We start from the raw sequence: 8,463 nt of genomic DNA on the forward strand, positions 1-8,463 counted from the left end.
GCTTCAAATGTGTCAGAGGAGGACTCCAAGGCCACCACAGTACAAGACACTACAGTGGTTCTGTCTGGACTGGCGCCTTTTATTCCTCCTTTTCAATCAGTGGTCGTTATTACAGAGTACTCAGGAGTCCAATAAACCAAGAAGAAGGAGAAAATAAATGGCTTCTTCTGAAAAACTCTTTCAAATACTGTGCTGTTGCTGTGGAAACAGTCACCACGAGACTTGATGAGCTACATGATTGTAATCAAACAAAAAGGTCAGGTACAGTAATAATACAACATAAGAAAAGATGCTCACATTTCCTTTACAAACAAAGATACTACATTCAAAATTTACTTTTATAGTAAAACATAGAATCTTACTATCACATAAAGAATCACATTTATAAATGACCATTATTCAGGAAGGGAATAACTTCCTAATACCTTCCTGATTATAATGTTATTATTCAATGAAAAAGCTACATTTAACCACAAACTAGAATTTGCTCCACAATTATCATTGCAAACTTAAGTTTCCATATGACCAGTTTATTCTGGGCTCAGCTGTTAGCTTCTGCAGAATCCAAATAGCTCAAATAACCAATATGAAAGCAATAACTGGTGTATCTCAGTATTTCTCTGTCACCTCCATGTCAGTTTGATCTCTCTTTACTGTCACCATCTAGAGAGAGAATCTGGAGAGGTGACTTGAATTGGTATCATATGCACTCTGGAAGCTAAGGTCACCTGTCAATTAACCATAGCTTACATAATTAGCCTAATAGTTAGGTATGTTAACATGGTCTATAGGCAATGATTCACCTCAAGGAGCCACAAAAGGATCTGTGGTTTCTGGGTTTGTTTTTCACCCCAAAGGTTGGCACTTAAGTATGGAGGGCACAGAGCGCCAAAATAAACGAATCAAATACATAATAAATATTTATGTATTTAATTAATGAATGATCTCCCATGTTATTTTATTAATGACACAACTAATTAATTAGTTAATGATGTTTTTAATTTATTTATTTTGGCACTCAAGGCCATCCATACAGGGAATCCTCCCATTTTACCATAATAATGTCTCCAGCTGCAACTGTTGGCAAACTGAGGACAAGATTATATTTATTTATTTTAAATACCCTGCATTTGCAAAACTCTGGATTCCATAAGACACATGCAGCACCACTTTGATCTTAAGAGTGCCAGAGGAATGACACTCCCCTTTCTGTCAGTGTAAAGAAGTTTAACTGCACATTTAATTCCTCAATTGTCTCAATACAAGAAAAAAAAAAGTACAATTTCAAGAGTAGGTCTCAGTTTTTTTACATGATAAACAAATGAAACAAATCTATCAGCAGAACTCTTTGGGCTGAATTGTAAGAAATAAATGTTTGAAGTTCTGGTAGCTCATTGCGATCCTGTAATTATAAAACTTTTTGGTTTTAGAATAAAAACCTGTAGACTCAAAGTACACAGGTGACTTGTCGTTATAGGTATTTCTTCAGTATAAGCAAAATACTTTGATCTATTGTCACCTCCACAGTGATGAGAACTTGTCTGCCATATGTGTAGTTCAGCTAATGGTGACTGAGCTTAAAAAGAGCCAGATATGCTTCAGATCCCTCTGACTTTATCCTGGGTTTTTTTTGGGTTTTTTTTCCAAGTTTGACTTCAAGGAGCTGCTGCTGTGCTGACAGACCCCTAAAGTTTTTCAGTTTGCCTACAGGCACAGAAAATTCAAGATTTTTCTATTAAATTCAACAATGAAATCTGCTTAAACCGAATATGGCTAAGGTGTTGGAATCTCCGCTTTTAGTAACTACATATATATATATATATACACACACATATAAAACTGGAAATTCAATGCAATTTACATATTGCATAATACAAGAAACACCCAATGCATTAACCTAAAATTGTCACCTGATGTGTTAAAGTCTAGCACAAAGAGATGTGCACTTGTTCGGTGTTCGGAAAAATAGTTATAATATCAACATTTCTATGAGTATACTACCTTTTACTTTTTGCATTTATCAACATGGTTACAGATGTAACAGTCTTGCTGAACTTACCTTACCTAAACCCACTCAGTGTTGTTGATGTGTGAATATTTTTCTCTGAGAATTTCCTTCAAGTCACGAGGATTAAAAATGAAAAAGAAAGAGAAAAACTAAAACATTTTGTTAAATTTTGTAGTCCCTATTTAACCTAAACCACTTGAGGTGAAAAGTTTCATTGTTTAATGTGAACATTAAACAAACTAAAGTGTGTTTTGTGTGCAGCTTATGAAAAAATCCATGTATATTTTTATACTTAAATTATAAATTGTTAGCTGGACTAATCTTTGTTTTAGCAAACCTACAGAGAGAAATTGTTCTATGTTAAAAAATAAATAAATAAAATTATATTCTCAATTACTATTTAGCATACCCTAAAACACCTTTTTGGCTTGCCACATTATAAACCAGAGCAATGTTTTATTTTCTTATGAATACATTTTTGAGCCCTCAAGGGGAAAATAATAATAAAAAACAAAAAACAAAAGGATACAAAGCACGAAAAGCCCTTGTCACAAATTTCTTATTCTGTCAACCATCGCTTAACCTTTCAGATTCTGATTTTTGCTTTGCATCTTTATTAAGAACCCCAGCAGTGATGATTTCTGTTTATTGATTTACTTACACATTGATTTACTGATTTAGTTTTTTGTTTTGTTTAATTTTTTCCGCTCCATAACGTGGCAGGTCCTAAGAGTCCTTATATGTTTTGTATTTTTTATATTCAGTCCCATAATTTTCCCATCAGGCTACGTCTGACTCTGGGCCTTTCTCCTGTATAATCATGAGTAAAATGTTTTCTCACCAGCTTTCCAAGATCTACGGCTGGGACTGAATACACAAGGCCATATTGGGATGGATTAGATGGTTTTTATCATTTGTTTCGTTTGCAAATTAAGTATATGCTAATACTAATACTGCTTGTAAATGTAATCCATAGAGCAGGTTTGTATTCAATGAGTTTATGCTGGTTTATTACTAGAAACTCTTATTTTCTATTTTATCATTAATATTACTTAAACTCATTCCTGTATTTCTGTTTTGTCTACATTTCAATGTTAGTTATCATGTCATTAAATTTTACTAATAATTATAATCACAACTTAGAGCAATTTTCAACATTTAAAAAAGGCTCTCTTGAGTGGCTGCATGTAGTAGTTGGCTTTCACCTTCATCTAACAAGGGAAGAGACACAAATGCCTTCAGGGTTGTGTCAGGAAGGACATCTGGCATAAGAACTGGCCAGATCAAACATGTGGAGCCACCTGGTGATCCTGTGTGAATAAAGGAGCACACCATTTTACATACCGTTTCTTGTAAACTGCACTTGAAAAATGTTCTACACATACAACTTGATTCATCGACTGATACTGTGGTAACAATGTTTTAAAGTGTCAGGCGTCTTGTCACTAAGACACATTCTATAGCTCCACCTGCTGGATGCTGAGGCATCACAAGAGTGTTCAGACAGAGTGGAATCAGTGGTGGAGTGAAGCCAGGTACATTTAATCAGCTACAACACTGTAAGTGCAGTCCTGAAGTACTCAAGGATTGCAATTTTATGCTTATGTTATCATTCAGATCTAAGTTGTCAGCAGTTCACTGAAGAGTCATTTTTAATTTTTAGATGGTTTTAATAAAATCATTGTTGGAAGCCTAATCAGGTCAAATTACCCCATACTTTTTGTTGTAGAACTTTTCATTTTTCTCTCAGTCATTAATCATCTCATAAAACCTCACACTGAGAGATGCACTGGAGGGATCATGTCTGCTTTAAGCACCACTGGCCAACGTTATCAGACTGGGAAGGGATTTTGCAGGGGTAAGTAGAAAAAGCTCTACTTCACTCTACTTCAGCAATTTAATAACGCATACAGATGAGCGATAGCGTCGTCGTATAGTGCAATTCATCAGTCAAAAGGCATTTTTTATGAAAAATGATGACATTTTTAGTCGGTTTTGATGATAACTCCCATCCCAATTCCACAAAGGTTTAATATATGTAAAAAGAACAGAATGCAATGATTTCTAAATCCCATAAATCCTTTTTTAATTTAAAATAGAAAATAGAAAACATATCAAATGTTGAGAAAATGTAGCATTTAATAAAAAAATAAAAAAAAGAGGTCATTTTGAATTTGATGGCAGCAACTCATCAACAAACTTTCCTACTATTTAACATCCCCTCTTCTTTTAACTATAGTTTATAAACATCCAGTACCAAATGGCCATTTTAGTACAATGTTGGGCCCTTTGAGAGGTGCCAAGATCCACAACTGGTCATTAGCACACCACTCCTGGAGTTGTGGCATACATGCCAGTACTACAACTCTATTCTTAGATGGACTGGTTCATTAGCCACTACCTATCTGTTAACAGTTTGTTTGTTTGTCTCACCGTCCATGCATGTGAATCTGCCAGGATTGGTGCTAAAAGATGTGATTTACACATACATGTTTCTATCAGGCCACTTAAAGTCTGCTTTCATGTGCATTATAAAGTTAAAGTTTGCCTATTTGCTTAATGTGGAAAACTGGGCTAAGAAACTATGGTATATAGGAACTATATGTGTGTTCGGCTGTCATATTGTCTGCTGTCTAAACATATATATATATATATCGTTTTTTAAGGGATTCTTATAGTAAAACTAAATGCTTACAAACCCACTCTTTCATTTAAATGAACACCACATTAGGGCTATTTTCACTTAGGGGTTTTATATTGAGGTCATATGATGTGTGAATGAGGACCCAAATCCAGACTGGTGTGACAGAGCTAATAAACAGAAAATAAAGCTTTACCCACGGGCAACAGAAAAGGCCAAGTGCAGCCATAAAACAAAGCCCATAAATCCAAACAGGGAGACAACAGTGGAAAACAGAATCAGCAGCATAACACAACAGAGAGTTAAGGCAAACTGAGGCTTTAAATACACAGACGCTGATGGCTGAAGACACAGCTGAGGAACAAAACACACTTAAACTAAATCAGGTTAAGGAGACAAGCTAAGCAAAACTGAACGTAGTACACAAAAATGTTTTGGGTTTTTTTTTGTAAGTGTTTAAGTCCTGATCCAGTTGGCCTGCTACCTCAGATGGTTAGTGTGGTGCTGATAATGCCAAGGTCAAAGATCAATCCCCAATGACAATGGGAATCCCCAATGTCTGGGCAGACTGTTCTGCTACCCCCTCCTCTGTTATAGGGATTCCACGTTGTTTGCACAAATACCTGTGGTACCAGGTTTCCAGTGCACAATTCTGTATCTCATTTACACCTTACAACCATAGATGTGATTAGACTACAAATCTGAAATCTATCAGGCCTACTTATCTTACCAAAAATAAATAAACACTTTGATCTAGGTCACGTTTCTCCCATGTGTCTTGTTCTAAAATCAAAAGTAGTCCCACCTGAGTGAATATCAGACACGCATCCACTGCTATTTGTTGAGTACAATAATATAACAAATGTGGATAGATATGTAGATCTAGCCACCTGTAGGTTGGATAGCAGCGGTTGTTAAAGTGCTGATAACACTGAAGTCATGGGTGCAGGCTTGATATTGACTGGTACAGCTTTGATTTTAGTATCAAATGGGTTTCCAGCTCCAGTATGACAGGAGCAAAGTTAAGTAAATCACATTAACACCAGTACTGCAGTTTTTGTCCTCCCTCCACTTTAACTTTGAAACTTTTGTTTGTTTCTTGGCAGTCAAAATCCAAAATTATAATAAGATAAGGTAAGATACGATAACTTTTATTAGTCCCACACGTGAGAAATTTGTTTTGTTACAGCAGAAAGTAGACGGTGCAAAGTTACAGCAGCAAAAATTAAGAAAAAACACTGGACTAGAATAAGATAATAAGAATAAGATACTGTACACAATGTCCAACAGGGATGACAGCTTAGCCACTGTTCTTCTGTCACTCACCACCTCCACTGAGTCCAGAGGGCATTCGAGAACAGAGCTGGCCCTCCGGATAAGCCTGTTCAGTCTCTTCCTGTCCCCAGCAGAGATGCTGCCGCCCCAGCAGACCACACAGTAAAAGATGGCTGAGGCCACCACAAAGTCATAGAAGGTCTTCAGGAGTAGGCCCTTCACTCCAAAGGACCCGAGTCTCCGCAGCAGGTACAGCCTGCTCTGCCCTTTCTTGTAGAGGGCATCTGAATTATGAGTCCAGTCCAGTTTATTGTAGCTGTCCACAGCCTCAATGTCCATGCCTTGAATGTTTAGTGGTTGCAGTGGAGGATGTTTGTGCCTGCGGAAGTCTACCACCAGCTCTTTGGTTTTACTAATACATTTAATACATTCTATTGCCAAAAGCATTCACTTGTCCGCCTTTACAGACATTTAAACTGGATGACATCCCTTTTTTAATCCATAGGGTTTGATATGATGTCAGCCCTCCCTTTGCAGTTAGTACAACTTCAACTCTTTCGGGAAGACTTTCCGCAATATTTAGGAGTGTTTGGGGGAATTTTCCTCTAGAAGCACATTTGTGAGGTCACAGACTGATGTCGGATGAGAAAGCCTGGCTCACAGTCTCCACTCTGATTCATCTCAAAGGTGTTCTGTCAGGTTAAAGTGAGGACTCTGCACAGGATAGTCTTCCACACCAAACTCACTGATCCATGTCTTTATGGACCTTGTTTTGTGGACTGGTGCACAGCCATGTTAGAACATGAAGGGGCCATCGTCAAACTGTTCCCACTAAGTTGGGAGCCTGAAATTGTCCAAAATGTCTTGGTATGCTGAAGCATTAAGAGTTCCTTTCACTGGAACTAAGAGGCCGAGCCCAACTGCTGAGAAACAACCCCACACCATAACCCCCCCCCCTCCCTCCACCAAACTTTACACTTGGCACAACGCAGTCAGACAAATACTGGTCCACTGGCAACCACCAAACCCAGACTGGTCCATCGGATTGTCAGATGGGGAAATGTGATTGATCACTCCGGAGAATACATCTCCATTGTGCTAGAGTCCAGTTGTGCAGTGCTTTACACCTCTGCATCCGACGCTTTGCATCGCGCTTGATGATGCAAAGCTTGGATGCAGCTGTTTCCATGGAAACCTATTCCAAGAAGCTCTCTATTCTTGAGCTAATCTGAAGGCCACGTGAAGTTTGAAGGTCTGTAGTGATTGACTCTGCAGAACGTTGGCGACCTCTATGAGCATCATGCCCTACCACTTTGTGCTATGCCTAGGCACGTGTAGGTGCTTGATTTTAAACATGGAAGTGATTTGAACACCTGAACTGAGTGATTTGGATGGCTCAGTGAATACTTTTGGCAATATAGTGTACCTCAGAGTGACCTACACTTGAGAAACAGTGAGAACATCACTTCATTTCCTAAAAGTTTCCAGAGCATCCTCTTCCACTATTACGTACTGTTCCTTTTAGTTACTGGTGTAGCTATAAATCCAATGGTGACAAAGGTCTGGATTCCTTTATTGCCATTTTGAACACACAAAAACACAAAAAAATCTCACTATCAGAATAGAACCTCATTAAAAGACTATCGTGTAACTTTCTGTTACACAATGAATAATGAAATAAAGTAATAAAAAAAGATGGTATAGCACTGAATAAGAACATTAAATTAAAAAAAACAATATATACAAAAACAATCTGTATGGCTTACATGTGCTCAGCTATTGTGCTGTCCATCCGTTTACGATGTGCATTTGAAATTAACTGTCAAGCTGTTATTGCTCTGATTTCCATGCTGTGATACTTTTTGCCTGAAGGCAGGAGAATAGTCTGTGACGGGGATGAGTGATGTCCCTCGTGATCCTTTTTGGCCTTGTCAGGCAGCGTTGTTGCACTAAGCCCCCAACAGGTGGCAGTAAGACCCCAACAATCTTCTCAGCAAGCTGCCTTTCGGTCTGAGACACTGCTACTCTCATACCACAGAGACACAGACAGTGTGCTGCACACTCTATGTGGTGCCTCAGTAGAAAGTGGTGATGACAGATGGGTTAAGATAAGTTATTTTTAACCTCCTGGGAAAATGCAGGAGCTAGTGAGGAGATGTGCAGGCTCCAGGTTAGATTGTTGGTCACATGCTCCACAATCCCCACAGCAATGTCTGTAATGTAGATCGGGCTGTGCATGGGCTGGTTTTGAACACCAGATCTTTAAAAAGAAAAAAAAAAAAAAAAAAAAAAAAAAACAGGTTGTTGCACCATTCTGCAAAAAGTCTCACCTCCTCCTGTACTCTCTGTCATTGCTGTCTTTGATGAGATGCTCCACTGTTGTGTCAGCCACGTAATTTGTGATGTAGTTATTACTGAACTTTTCACCACAGAGGTGGGTCATCATGGTGAAAGCAGGGGGGATTCGTGACATGCCCCTTTGTAGAGCCTGTACATAATGAAATGGTGCTTGATTTCTTATGTCCTGTCTGCTCAAATT

The sequence above is a fragment of the Oreochromis niloticus genome, linkage group LG23 (assembly GCF_001858045.2).
Source record: "Oreochromis niloticus isolate F11D_XX linkage group LG23, O_niloticus_UMD_NMBU, whole genome shotgun sequence".
NCBI classification, from domain to species: domain Eukaryota; kingdom Metazoa; phylum Chordata; class Actinopteri; order Cichliformes; family Cichlidae; genus Oreochromis; species Oreochromis niloticus.